The sequence below is a fragment of the Asparagus officinalis genome, chromosome 6, assembly GCF_001876935.1.
Source record: "Asparagus officinalis chromosome 6, Aspof.V1, whole genome shotgun sequence".
Lineage (NCBI taxonomy): Eukaryota > Viridiplantae > Streptophyta > Magnoliopsida > Asparagales > Asparagaceae > Asparagus > Asparagus officinalis.
This window is the reverse complement of record NC_033799.1, coordinates 39028700-39042162: the sequence shown is the minus strand read 5'-3', so window position 1 is coordinate 39042162 and position 13463 is coordinate 39028700. Positions and strand designations below refer to the sequence as shown.

At 41.9% G+C, this 13463-nt stretch overlaps 1 pseudogene; it reads right to left on the bottom strand.

Moving 5' to 3' along the window:
• LOC109846074 overlaps positions 1-13463 on the bottom strand; it is a 36886-nt pseudogene that overhangs the window by 8992 nt on the left and 14431 nt on the right.

The following is a 13463-nucleotide window of genomic DNA, read 5'->3' as shown; positions in this document are numbered from 1 at the left end:
TGTTCCTGTTTCAGTAGTTAATGAAGTCCCGATTCTAAGCGGTGACAATTTTACTGATTGGAAGGACAAGATCCTTCTAAAATTAGGCTGCTTAGATCTAGACTTGGCTCTCCATAAAGAATGTCCTCCTACTCCCACAAAGACTATGGAACCAAGTAAGAAGGCTGAATTTGAAAAATGGGAGCGAGCAAATCATCTCAGTATGATGCTTATGAAATCACATATTAGTCAAAGTATTTGGGGATCAATTCCTGAATTTGATAAGATAAAGGATTTCTTGAAAGCAATCAAGGAGCAATTTATTGTTTGTGACAAGGCTATGGCTAAAACCTTGATTCAGAAACTCACAAATGTGAAATATGATGCTTGTAAGTGTAGGCGTATAAAAATGCCTATAGGTCCCTGAACACAGCTCGGCACGATGATTCGACAAATCAACAAACCATCGGGCGACATATCCAAACACGAGCGTCAGTCCACAACGCCGAAGCCAAGTGACACGCAACGAAGCAGATTAACGAGGCGACGAGGCTAACGAACCGCACGCAAACAATGGAATACATCCACTCGCGTGCAGAATCAAGCTAACGGTTCGGTGAGTCAACGAGTCATCCAACTGTAGAACGGATTCGAACTCGAACACCGAAGCGGATTTACTGCCATATCGGGATCCAGACTGCCATATCAGAGTCCAGATCAGCGACGAAGCTCAGATAAACCGCAGAACCGGACAACGGACACAACGGCGCCACACCCGGGCGACTCGGCCGAAGTCGAACCACCCAGGTGGCTCGGCCAAAGCCGAGCCACCAAGGGGTGGCTCGGCCATGGCCAAGCCAGGTGGCCGGCCAGATCTGTGCCCGGGCACAGTTCTGAGTGCCTATAAATAGAGGGGCATGGTTCATTTGTGAAAGGTTAGAATTTTGGAGCCGAAACTCTGCCGGATTGAGAGCTCAACCTCAGATTTCAAAGCTTAGAATACACGGACTTCTAGATCTGGTTCTTGGCGATCATCTACACCAAATAAGGCAGGAGTTCGAAAGAGATCAGATCTGAGATCTACACGGTTTCCCTCCGGATCAAAGCTTGGCATTTGATCCCGAGAAGAGTCTCGATTTCGCTTGGTCGATTTCAATAACTACGGGCTATTATTTCCTTGGTGAAATAATCCCCTCGGCTGTTATTTCCTTCGTGAGATAACACCTGCTATACCGTGTAGATCCGACCGGATCTAGATCACGCGGTGGTCCACGGATTAACCCCGGCGCAGGCAAAGAACCCACTAAAGTGAGTGACCACAAAACAGGAGCTCATGATTTGTTCGACAAATAAGGAAAGAATTGTAATTTTCTTTTTCTTTTGATCTCATTGTAACCGGATGTTATAAAAAGACCGGATTTTTGTAATCGATAAACTATTAAAAGAGTGTGCAATGGAATCAATGAAAGCAACAATTTTTCTCGCGAACAATCTGGCGACCATAGTGGGAGCCACCGATCTCGCTGCCGAGATCGTTGCGTCGCAGCCGCGTTGCGTCGGGTGAGGCTCCACCAACCTCCAACCAGATCAAGCTGGTTCCAGCTAATTCCTCCGTCACCAAAGGAGCGATGACTATCTCAAAGAGAGCTCGCCAAAGGCGACGCCAACGCTTGGCCAAAGAATTCGCCAAAGCGATGGAGTCCACCGACGGAATCTGCTACAACGCGGATCTGAAGAGCAGGAGAGGCAAACAGCCTCAACGACCGATGAATGGCGCCTCCCCCAAGCCGCCAACGAACGAATGGGTCCGTGTCAAACGGAACCGTTCGACACTTGAGGAGCGCATTCGCAAGCGCTGCGCACTGTCAGCGTAGGCACGGGCTCAAGTCCAAGAGGCCCGTAGAAGACTGCAGAAGGAAGTGGCCAAGAAGCCACCACCAACCCGCCAAGTATGGAGGCCGAAGTCTGAAGCGGCGATTCAGGCTAAGGCACAATCATTGCAGCCTTCAACGCAAATCCAGCCTCCGGCGAACCAACCGAAATCGCCGGCAATTCCAATAGCTACTACGGGAGATCCCGCGGAATCATCCCGAAGAAGGAAGTCCGTTTTGGAGCGCCTCGGCCCACTTCCCGATGAACGATGCAAGGCACCAGTTCAAGAACGTTTGGACCCGATCAAGAAGCCCCGAACGACTCAACATGCTGGGGGTCGCCGTCACCTCCAACATGACAACGAGTTCAAGGCAGCTGCGCGCGCCAATTTGTGCATTGAAGTCCAGGAGCCCGCTGAGAATTCACGCCCAAAAAGGCATGTCTCGAGGCGCGTGACTCTTGAAAGCCCAAAGAAGGCAGTTCGCCCTCAGAAGAAAACATTGTCGTCTGATGACGATAACGTTATACCTGAGAAATCGTGCCAACACACGATAGGTTGCTCTGACTTTCAAACGGACGAGCTGTACTATCGTGCTGGGGGTACGAACAAAGCCTAGAAACTCAGTGCCCCTGTTCCAAACTCATTCGGGCAGTATTGTCTGAGTGCAACTGCATCAAGACGGTCCCCGAAAGAGTTTCGGTCTTCGAAAGGCTTAGTACCGAAACGCCAAAACCAAGGACTAGGCGTTTCCGACAAAGAAGAATTGTAGTTGAGGATGGAGAGTTTCCGAGGGTCACCACGAATATGACTAGCAAAAGGACATCGACACAGGATAATCCCGAGTCGATTCTGGAAGCACCCCGGCGTGTAACCCGTCTGCAGTCTGGAGCCATCATACGAGGAACTTATGGTAGGATTCAGACAAGATTACCATCAGAAGATGAAGAATCGGATGTCTGCTCTGCGATTGCATCGGATAACACGGTATCCAGCGAGGGACAACCCCGCGAGTCATTTATGATAAGCGCGAAACAAGTGGCCAAGATGCTCGAAGAAGCCATGGCTAAACAACAAGAGAGCTTCAAGCTCGAAATACAGATGGCCATGCAGAATATGAGAGAAATGCATGACCAACAGATCCAAGCACTGATAAACCAGCAAGGCGAACCAAATCGTCGTAACCAGGTTAATCTGGAAAATGAGGACACAAATGCAAATGAGACTCATAATGCCAATAATCCTCCCATCAATGCAGGGGGTGGTAACGAGAATGCTGACGAAGACTCAGGTGAAAACCTGAAGATTAAGAATCTCGAGAGCAAAATCAATACGTTGATTTCCGCTCAAGAGATGAAGAAGACGGGCATTCCTTGTCCATACCCACGAGAGTGGGAATCAATCCCATATCCGGCAAAGTTTAGTCTAATTAACTTCACGCCATTTGATGGGAAGGGTTCACCCACTCAGCATTTGATTTACTTCAAATCGCACCTGGGTGTTATCTCTGGTAATGAGCCTCTGATGGTACGGTCCTTCGTTGGCACTCTTCGTGGAGCCGCCTTCGATTGGTATTGTCGCCTCAAGCCAGGAAGCGTGAATAGCTGGGACGACATGGAGACAAAATTCCTCGCTAATTTCTTCGATGACGACACTGAGATATCCATCAGAACGTTGCTCGATGAGAAACAAAAGGATGGGGAATTGGTCGACACCTTCGTCAAAAGGTTCCGGAACAAGGCGATGAACTGTCAGGACCTGATCACTGAGGAGTTTATTCTCCAGACTTGCCACAACAACCTCGCATTGGACGTGTTGGAGGCAATAGGAACGACACCATCTAACACTTGGAAAGACTTAAAGGTGCGCGGTGAACAAGCCGAACACTTCCTCCGAAGGAAGAAAGCCAAGAGGAACCTACCGACGGCTAATCCTCTGAATTCAAACTTCGCCTCTCGTGGTAAGGGCAAAGCACCTACAACTACTGGTGTTGCTAATCAAACGTCACAACAGCAATCCCGAAGGCAGCAAAAGACTTCGGATCCGAGACTCAAAAAAGAGTATTCCTTCAAGGACGAAGACGTTCCAGCCATCTTTGAATCCCTCGTTGAAAACAACAAGATCAAGCTACCACCTATCGCAAATCAGGAGGAAGCTGACAATACTACGGATCCGAAGTACTATGCGTACCACAAGAGGGTCCTTCATCCCACCAAGGATTGCTTCGCTCTCAAGAATAGCATCCAAACATTGGTTGAAGCCGGCGTCATAACGCTGGGATAAGCCAAATGAGAATGGCGACACTCCGAACTCGAGAGGCTGGATGAAAAGCGCTTGGAAGCTCAACAACACATCGAGTTCTACCAGGCTAGGATGTCCAGGGCTTTTGACAAAAGAGTCCGCCGAAGAAGCTTCAAGGAAGGAGATTTGGTCCTCGCTGCTCGTCGACCAATAATCCTCACCTCCAAGATGAAAGGTAAATTTGAACCTAAGTGGGAAGGACCGTTTGTAATAGACACAGTCTATTCAAACGGCGCTTACCGTCTGATTTCCCTAGAGGGCGCCAGGCAATTAATGCCAATAAATGGGAAGTTCCTGAAAAAGTACTATCCCTAGTACATTCAGGATAACCCATTTACCGGGAAGTTCCTCGAAGAATATTACACTCAATATTCTAGAGGATAACCCAAAAACATCTTTACCACCAAAATCTTTCACTGATCAAGTCCAACTGGCGGTGAATCCACAAAAATGTTTATCCGGCCCTCTTGATTCCGTCCATGAACAAGAAGTCCATTTTCAGTTCGGAGTCCCCTTTCGATAAACGAAAGAACTCCCCTCCTTTCTCTTTGGTTAAACTTTTTTATAGTTATAATCAAAGTTGAAATTTCGCTTCGATAAACGAAGAATTCATCTTTCGATCAGATAACCAATCCTATAAAAGGTAAGTTTATCTAGATCTTCCAGATTCTCGGAGTGGACACCCCCCTTCTAGTTTCTTCTTCGCTGGAAATAGAATATAAAATTCTTCCTTTCCAGGATCAGGGAATAGAATATAAAATTCTTCCTTCCTTGTTTTCGGGTTCGCCTTCACCCTAAAAGAAGACCGGGAAATAGAATATAAAATTCTGCCTTTCCCGCACAACCTTTTCCAAGAATTTGTCAATCTAGGATTCATCCTAGGAAGTTTATCCCGAATCCTAAGCAGGGATAAGTCTGCGCCTAACACGCGCTGTCGGTTTAGTCTTTTTCCGTAGAAAAAGACACCAGAGTTCGATTCTGGGGTATCTTATCCTGAAATCTAAGCAGGGATAAGTCTGCGCTTGACCCGCGCTGCCGGTTAGTTCTTAACCATTAAAAAGAACACCTGTCCACATATTCAACATTGTGGCAGGTCGTTATTAATAACACCAAAATCCATGCCTTACACGCATGGGGAATTTCATCCTGAATCCTAAGAAAGGATATGCCGACGCCTAACACGCGTCGCCGGTTTAGTCTTTTTCCGTAGAAAAAGACACCAGAGTTCGATTCTGGGGTATTTTACCATGAAACCTAAGTAGGGATAAGTCAGCGTCTAATACACATTGCCGGGTAGCCTATTCCCGTAACAATGGCGAAGCCTATGTATTCGACATCATAGCACGAAGTCTCGGAGAATTCACTCTCTTAGCACAACGTTACATGCGGAACAGATTTAGACAATCCGCATGCTAGCCCGACTCAAACGGTAGTCGGTAAAGGCTAATCAAATCCGTTGAAGGCTGGGGGTTAGCCAAGAATCCTAAAGTCAGTGCCTAACACGCGTCGCCGGGTAGTCTATTCCCGTGAGAAAAACGAAGTCTACGTATTCAGTATCGTAGCACTAATAGCGTTAACTCTCTTAGCACAACGTCACATGCGGAACGGATTTAATAATCCGCATGCTAGCCCGACTCAAATGGTAGTCGGTAAAGGCTCATCAAACCCGTTAATGGATGGGGGTTTGCCAAAAATCCTATAAATGCAAGAGTCACTGACGCATCAGCTTCATTAGTTGATCTCGTGACTTGAGCATCCAACGACATTTTAAACCCTAGGGTCAACGCCGGTCAATGCGTAACCCTAGGTCAACGCCAGTCAGCGTACGACGTTCAAAACCCTAAGGTCAACGCCGGTCAAACGCGTAACCCTAGGTCAACGCTAGTCAACGCGTTGCGATCAAAAAGTCAACGTACGACGTTCGAAACCTTAGGGTCAACATCGGTCAACGCGTAACCCTAGGTCAACGCCGATCAACGCGTTACGATCAAAAAGTTAACGTACGATGTTCGAAACCCTAGGGTCAACGTCGGTCAACGCGTAATCCTAGGCCAACACCGATCAATGCGTTGCAACGAAAGAATCAATACTCCGAAAAGTATACGAGTATAAACTGCTTCTTAATACTCCAATAAGGTATACGAGTATAAACTATTTCCTATTTTTGGTTGAGAAGTTTCTGGAGAATATTTTTCTAAAAATATTCTTAAGGATAACTCAACAACACTTCGCCGAACAACGCTCAGTTCTATGTTGAACCAGCAAACACGAGCTAAAGATCAGAAAACCAGGAATCGACTTCAAGTCCAAAATTCCGACAACGGTCAGACAATAAATGCAGCACCAGAATTCTTACAGACATTCGACAAAGCACCGAATAGCCTGAAGGATTGAAGGAATCAAGAACAGAAGCCATTCCAAGGTCCCGTTACACCGACTGAAGGTTGGGACAATCATATCCAAAGTATTCCAGACTCTTCTATAAAAGAACAAGACTGAAATACTATGGAGGGGGTATCTGTAGGCGTATAAAAATGCCTATAGGTCCATGAACACAGCTCAGCACGATGATTAGACAAATCAACAAACCATCGGGCGACATATCCAAACACGAGCGTCAGTCCACAACGCCGAAGCCAAGTGACACGCAACGAAGCGGATTAACAAGGCGACGAGGCTAACGAACCACACGCAAACAATGGAATACATCCACTCACGTGCAGAATCAAGCTAACGGTTCGGTGAGTCAACGAGTCATCCAACTGTAGAACGGATTCGAACTCGAACACCGAAGCGGATTTACTGCCATATCGGGATCCAGACTGCCATATCAGAGTCCAGATCAACGACAAAACTCAGACGAAGCGCAAAACCGGACAACGGACACAACACCTGGAGGACTCGGCCAAAACCGAGCCACCTCTAGGTGGCCGAGCCACCTCTAGGTGGCCGGCCAGATCTGTGCCCGGGCACAGTTCTGAGTGCCTATAAATAGAGGGGCATGGTTCAAAAGCCGAGCCACCTAGAGGTGGCTAGGTGGCCGAGCCACCTCTAGGTGGCCGAGCCACCTCTAGGTGGCCGGCCAGATCTATGCCCGGGCACAGTTCTGAGTGCCTATAAATAGAGGGGCATGGTTCATTTGTGAAAGGTTGGAATTTTGGAGCCGAAACTCTGCCGGATTGAGAGCTCAACCTCAGATTTCAAAGTTTAGAATACACAGACTTCCAGATCTGGTTCTTGGCGATCATCCATGCCAAATAAGGCAGGAGTTCGAAAGAGATCAGATCAGAGATCTACACGGTTTCCCTCCGGATCAAAGCTTGGCCTTTGATCCCGAGAAGAGTCTCGATTTCGCTTGGTCGATTTCGATAACTACGGGCTATTATTTCCTTGGTGAAATAATCCCCTCGGCTGTTATTTCCTTCGTGAGATAACACCCGCTATACCATGTAGATCCGACCGGATCTAGATCGTGCGGTGGTCCACGGATTAACCCCGGCGCAGGCAAAGAACCCACTAAAGCGAGTGACCGCAAAACAAGAGCTCGTGATTTGTTCGACAAATAAGGAAAGAATTGTAATTTTCTTTTTCTTTTGATCTCGTTGTAACCGGATCTTATAAAAAGACTGGATTTTTGTAATCGATAAACTATTACAAGAGTGTGCAATGGAATCAATGAAAGTAACAATTTTTCCCGCGAACAGTAAGGGTGTGCGCATGCATATTATGCGATTAAGGGGTATTGCTTCCCAACTTAAACCTCTAAAAATTGATATATCTGAATCATTTCTAGTGCATTTTATACTTTCTTCACTTCCAGTGGAGTATGGACCTTTCAAGATCTCGTACAATACACACAAAGAGAACTGGTCCGTTAATGAACTCCTAACCATGTGTGTTCAAGAAGAAGAAAGACTTAAACATGAGGTTATAGAAAGTGTTAATATAACAACTCATGATAAGAAAAATGCATTTAAAGGCAAGAATGGATCTGATCTGTTAAAGGTTAAAGGAAAACAACCAATGAAGTTCAAGGCAAGGATCCAAAGTGATTCTTTTGCAAAAAGAGAGGACACATTAAGAAAGATTGCCTGAAGTACAAGAAATGGCTCGCGAAGAAAGGTAATATCACATCATATGTCTATATTGAATCTAATTTTACTCATGCTCTTAGTAATACTTGGTGGATTGATTCTGGTTCATCAATTCATGTTGCCAATACTATGCATGGGTTTCTAACTCGACGGACATCTACGGAAAGTGAATCAGGCATCTATTCAGGAAATAGGATGCGGTTACTTGTAAAGGCTGTGGGAACGTATCGATTTATTTTAAAATCTGGTTATGTAATAGATTTGAAAAATGTGTTCTATGTACCTTCATTTTCTAGAAATTTGATGTTTGTATCAAAACTAAGTGTTTGTGGTTATGAAATTAATTTTAATGTTAATGGATTTCTTTTATATAAAGATGAAGTTTGCATTGGTACTGGAATATTATCTGAAAATCTTTACAAGATTGATTTAGAGATAAACTTTGAAAATAATTTGCTTTCTTTAAATATCAATAATGTTGGCAATAAAAGGAGTATTATTAAGGAAAACTCCTCTATATTATGGCATAAAAGATTAGGCCATATTTCAGTGAATAGAATTAAAATGTTAGTAAATGAAGGGATTCTTCCAAATCTAAACTTTACTAACTTTAGTACATGTGTGGATTGCATAAAGGAAAAGCAAACTAACATTACTAAAAAGGATTCTAAAAGGAGTACATAATGTCTAGAAATTATTCATACAGACATATGGGGATCATATCCAATTTCTTGTCTAAATGGTCAAAAATACTTTATCTCATTTATTGATGACCATTCTAGGTATATGTATTTATACCTCCAAAATGAAAAGTCTGAAGCATTAGATGCTTTTAAGACTTATAAGGTCGAGGTAAAAAATCAATTAGATAAGAAAATAAAGATTGTGAGATCAGATAGGGGTGGAGAGTACTATGGGAGATACACCGAAAAAGGACTAATACAAGGTCCATTTGTCCAATTCCTTAAAAGTGAAGGTATTATAGCACAATACACAATGTCAGGTATACCACAACAAAATGGTGTGGCTGAAAGAAGGAATAAGATACTAATGGATATGGTTAGAAGCATGATTGGTAATGCTAATCTACCGTCATCCTTTTGGAGTGAAACACTAAAGACTACTGTGTATATACTTAATCGTGTTCCATCAAAAGCAGTTCCAAAAACTATTTTTGAGATTTGGACAGGATGGAAACCTAGTCTGAATTATATGCACGTATGGGGTTGTCGAGTTGAAGTGAGAATACATAATCCTCACATTAAGAAACTTGATTTAAGAACCGAAAGTGGCTTCTTTGTTGGGTATGCTTTAAACTCAAAAGGGTATAGATTGTATTTTCCATTGCACACACCACAGATTGTAGAAGCTAGGAATGCTAAACTTCTTGAGGATTCAACTTTTGATGAGTTTCCTAGTAAAATGAGAATTAAGGAAATAAAGGATCCTAGTTCATCATCTAAAGTTAATGAATTATTTGTTCGAAGGAGAATTGTGCCTATTATAGAAGACACACAAAATCAAGTTACTGAACAATTAATTCAAATTGAAATAGATGACGAACTTCCTCATGTTGAGGAAATTCATGAGGTACCGGTTATCTAAAATCAAGAAAATTTGGACAATCAAGTTGAACTAAGAAGATCCTCTAGAATCAGAAAACCGACAATACCTAGTGACTACGTTGTATATCTTCAAGAGTCTTACATTGATGTAGGACCTAAAAATGATCCTACTTCATTTTCATAAGCCATTAATGGAGAAAATTCTAATTTATGGCTTGATGCCATGAAAGAAGAATTAGAGTCTATGGAAAAGAATCAAGTATGGGATCTCGTTGAATTACCAAAAGGAGTCTCAGTTGTTGGTTGTAAATGGATATTCAAAACAAAACGAGACTCATCTGGTAAGGTTGAACGATATAAAGCCAGACTTGTAGCCAAAGGGTTTACCCAAAAGGAAGGCATTGATTTCCATGAAACATTTTCTCCTGTTTCTTCTAAGGAATCTTTAAGAATAGTTATGGCATTAGTAGCTCATACGGATTTAGAGTTACATCAAATGGATGTGAAGACGGCTTTTCTAAATGGTGATCTTGAGGAAGAAGTATACATGAGACAACCCGAAGGATTTACTTTTGGGCAAAAGGATCAGTTATATTGCAAGCTAAATAAATAAATATATGGGCTTAAACAAGCTTCACGTCAATGGCATATAAAATTCCACAATACAATTCTTCAATTTGATTTTATAGAGAATATTGTGGATGAATGCATATATGTTAAAATCAGTGAAGGTAAATTTGTTATATTAGTCCTATATGTTGATGATATATTACTTGCATGTAATGATAATAACCTATTACATGAGACTAAAAGTTACTTGTCACAAAACTTTGAAGTGAAGGATTTAGGTGAAGCCTCTTATGTCATTGGAATAGAGATTCACAGAGATAGATCCATAAGAAAATTGAGATTATCTCAAAAGGCTTACATTAACAAAGTTTTGGATAGATTTGGAACGCAGAATTGTGCACCTAAATATACACCTATTTCCAAAGGTAACAAGTTTAGTTTGGATCAATGTCCAAATAGTGTTTCAGAACTAAAAGAAATAGAAAATATTCCATATGCTTCTGCAGTTAGAAGTCTCATGTATGCGGCTATTTGCACAAGACCAGATCTTGCTTTTTCAGTAGGAATGTTGGGAAGGTATCAAAATAATCCTGGAATAGCCAATTGGAAAGCTGCCAAGAGGATAATGAGATACCTAAAAGGGACTAAAGATTATAGGCTCACATATAGTTATTTAAATCATTTGGAAATGATTGGATATACGAATTCTGATTGGGCTGGTTGTGAGGATACAAGAAAATCTACTTCAGGATATTTTTTTCTACTTGCTGGAGGTGCAATATCCTGGAAAAGTATGAAACAAAGTTTAGTTGCATCTTCGACGATGGAAGCAGAATTTATAGGTTGCTATGAGGCATCATCACATGCATCATGGTTGAGGGATTTTGTTGCGGAGCTCAAAGTGGTTGATTTTATTTCAAAACCATTGCTTATTTATTGTGACAATACCTCTGCGGTTGCATTTGTTAACAACAATAAAAGCGGAAGTCGATCGAAATACATTGACATCAAGTTCCTTAAGGCTAAAGGTCGAGTTCGTGATCACATTGTTAAGTTTGAACACACAAGAACGGAGTTCATGATTGCTAACCCATTGACTAAAGCTATTCCAGTCATTACATTTAAGGGTCATGTAAGCAACATGGGGCTCGTTAATGTTTAAGTGTTAGTTGTGTTTTATGTCTAGACATATTTGATGTTGTTAGTGTTTTATATTCATGACGAATAAAGTGTACACATTATGTTTAAGTCATGTGTTCATTGCTATTTAAGCATATAAAGTGTGACTCAAAAGTTATATGTACATAAATATATATATATGAAGCTTCTCAAGAATTAATTATATTGCTTATTCAATTGCAACAAATTGTTTGGCCATAAAGTATAGTTACAATATTGTTATGTCATTAGAACATTAATAGAATATTTGAGTATAGTGGGAGAATGTTAGAATATTAACTCTTCATATTCTATTATATGACATTGATATCAATTAAAATTTAAATTTTAAATTTAACTACTTTGGTAGTTTTAAGACATAACTACATTGGGTAGTTATGAACTCCTTGATGGTGGGAGTTCTATAAAGGGAGTCACTTATCCACACACAAATGGATGATCAATGAATGATCAATGAATAAAGTCCTGTGATAATAATCCATCAATTTCAATCTTGTGTTGTAGAGTGGATAGGGAAGAACAATTATCTGTAATTCGGTGTTTATTGCATTCAACAATGGAAAAAGGTACACAATTTAATTCAATCTCGTTTTAGTATGTAAACGAGTGTTAATTTCTGTTAATCATGCTATAAGATTTCTATCAGTGACAACATTTATACAAAACAAGGCTAAGGAACAATGGGTTTTTACTCAATTCACTAAATTGAAAAAATGAGAAAAAAATGAGAATCATTTGAGATGATGTGAGATTAGGACAACCCATATTGCCATATGATTATATGAATAGTTGAACTCAAGAAGAACACTAGTTCACTACCGAAAGAAAAAAATAACAACGAAGAGTGAATCACACCTTTGAAAAGAAATAGAGATCTTGAGTCACTGCATTCCAAGATTTAAAGACTAATTTTGAAAGGAATTGAAGCTATATGGACGAATTGTACCTGAAGATGAAGAGATGATCAAGGAGAAAACTCAAAATTCTCGAATGCACAAGGGGACTTCGGTTCCTGTTGGATTCAAGAAAGGAAAAGAAGGATAAGAAGTTAGAAACAATGAACAATCATCCCTAAAACATGAAAACATCCCCAAAATCGAATCAAGAGGAGACCCAAAATATCAAACCCAAGAATCTAAAACTTTAGGGTTTTGACGGATGGAATCAAACACAAAAGACAAGCTAAAGAGGTGCGGTTTACCAGAATCAAGAGGGATGAGCTCGAAGAGGAAGAAGAATTTGAAGAACTGAGTCCCCAAAATCGAAGACAAATGAAAAACCCTAAATTTCTGCTGTCGCCCTAGGTTCTCCGCTAAGTCCGCTCGTAGGAGAAATTAGGGGTGCGATTTGGAAATTAGGGGCGATTTGGAGTTGGGTCCCCCCCAAGTAGGGGGCCTTGTTCTACGGAACCGGAAGTTACGGTTCAGCGGTGCCCCTACATCCCATGCTCAAGGGTAGCAGCTATTAAACGTTGAAGTGTCCTGAAGCAAAGGTGCTCCTCTCCAAAGGACTGCTCAATGACTTACCTTGAACTGTTACCCGGAGTGAGCCATGAATTATGTCTGAAGGTGGAGACATAGTCAGCTTCACTCCATGATCCTTAGCAACTTTTATAAGCTCTTCTTGAGCTTTATACAATTGCCAAGCAGCAGAGAATCCTCCAGCATCCTTACCAGAATCTGAATACCCAATCATGACCTCTTGCTTCCTATCAATCCTGTTCATGTATCAGTCAATAGAGAATAGTCTTTGTGAGAGCTGTAGGTGCTGCCTCAAGATCAGCAAGTTTCTCAAACAAGGGTACCACTCTTATAATTGTTTTTTCACATGGCATTCATACTTTAAGAGTTCGACAGCAAGGACATCTGATGGAGCAGTTGCCATTGAGATGATATATGCACCAAA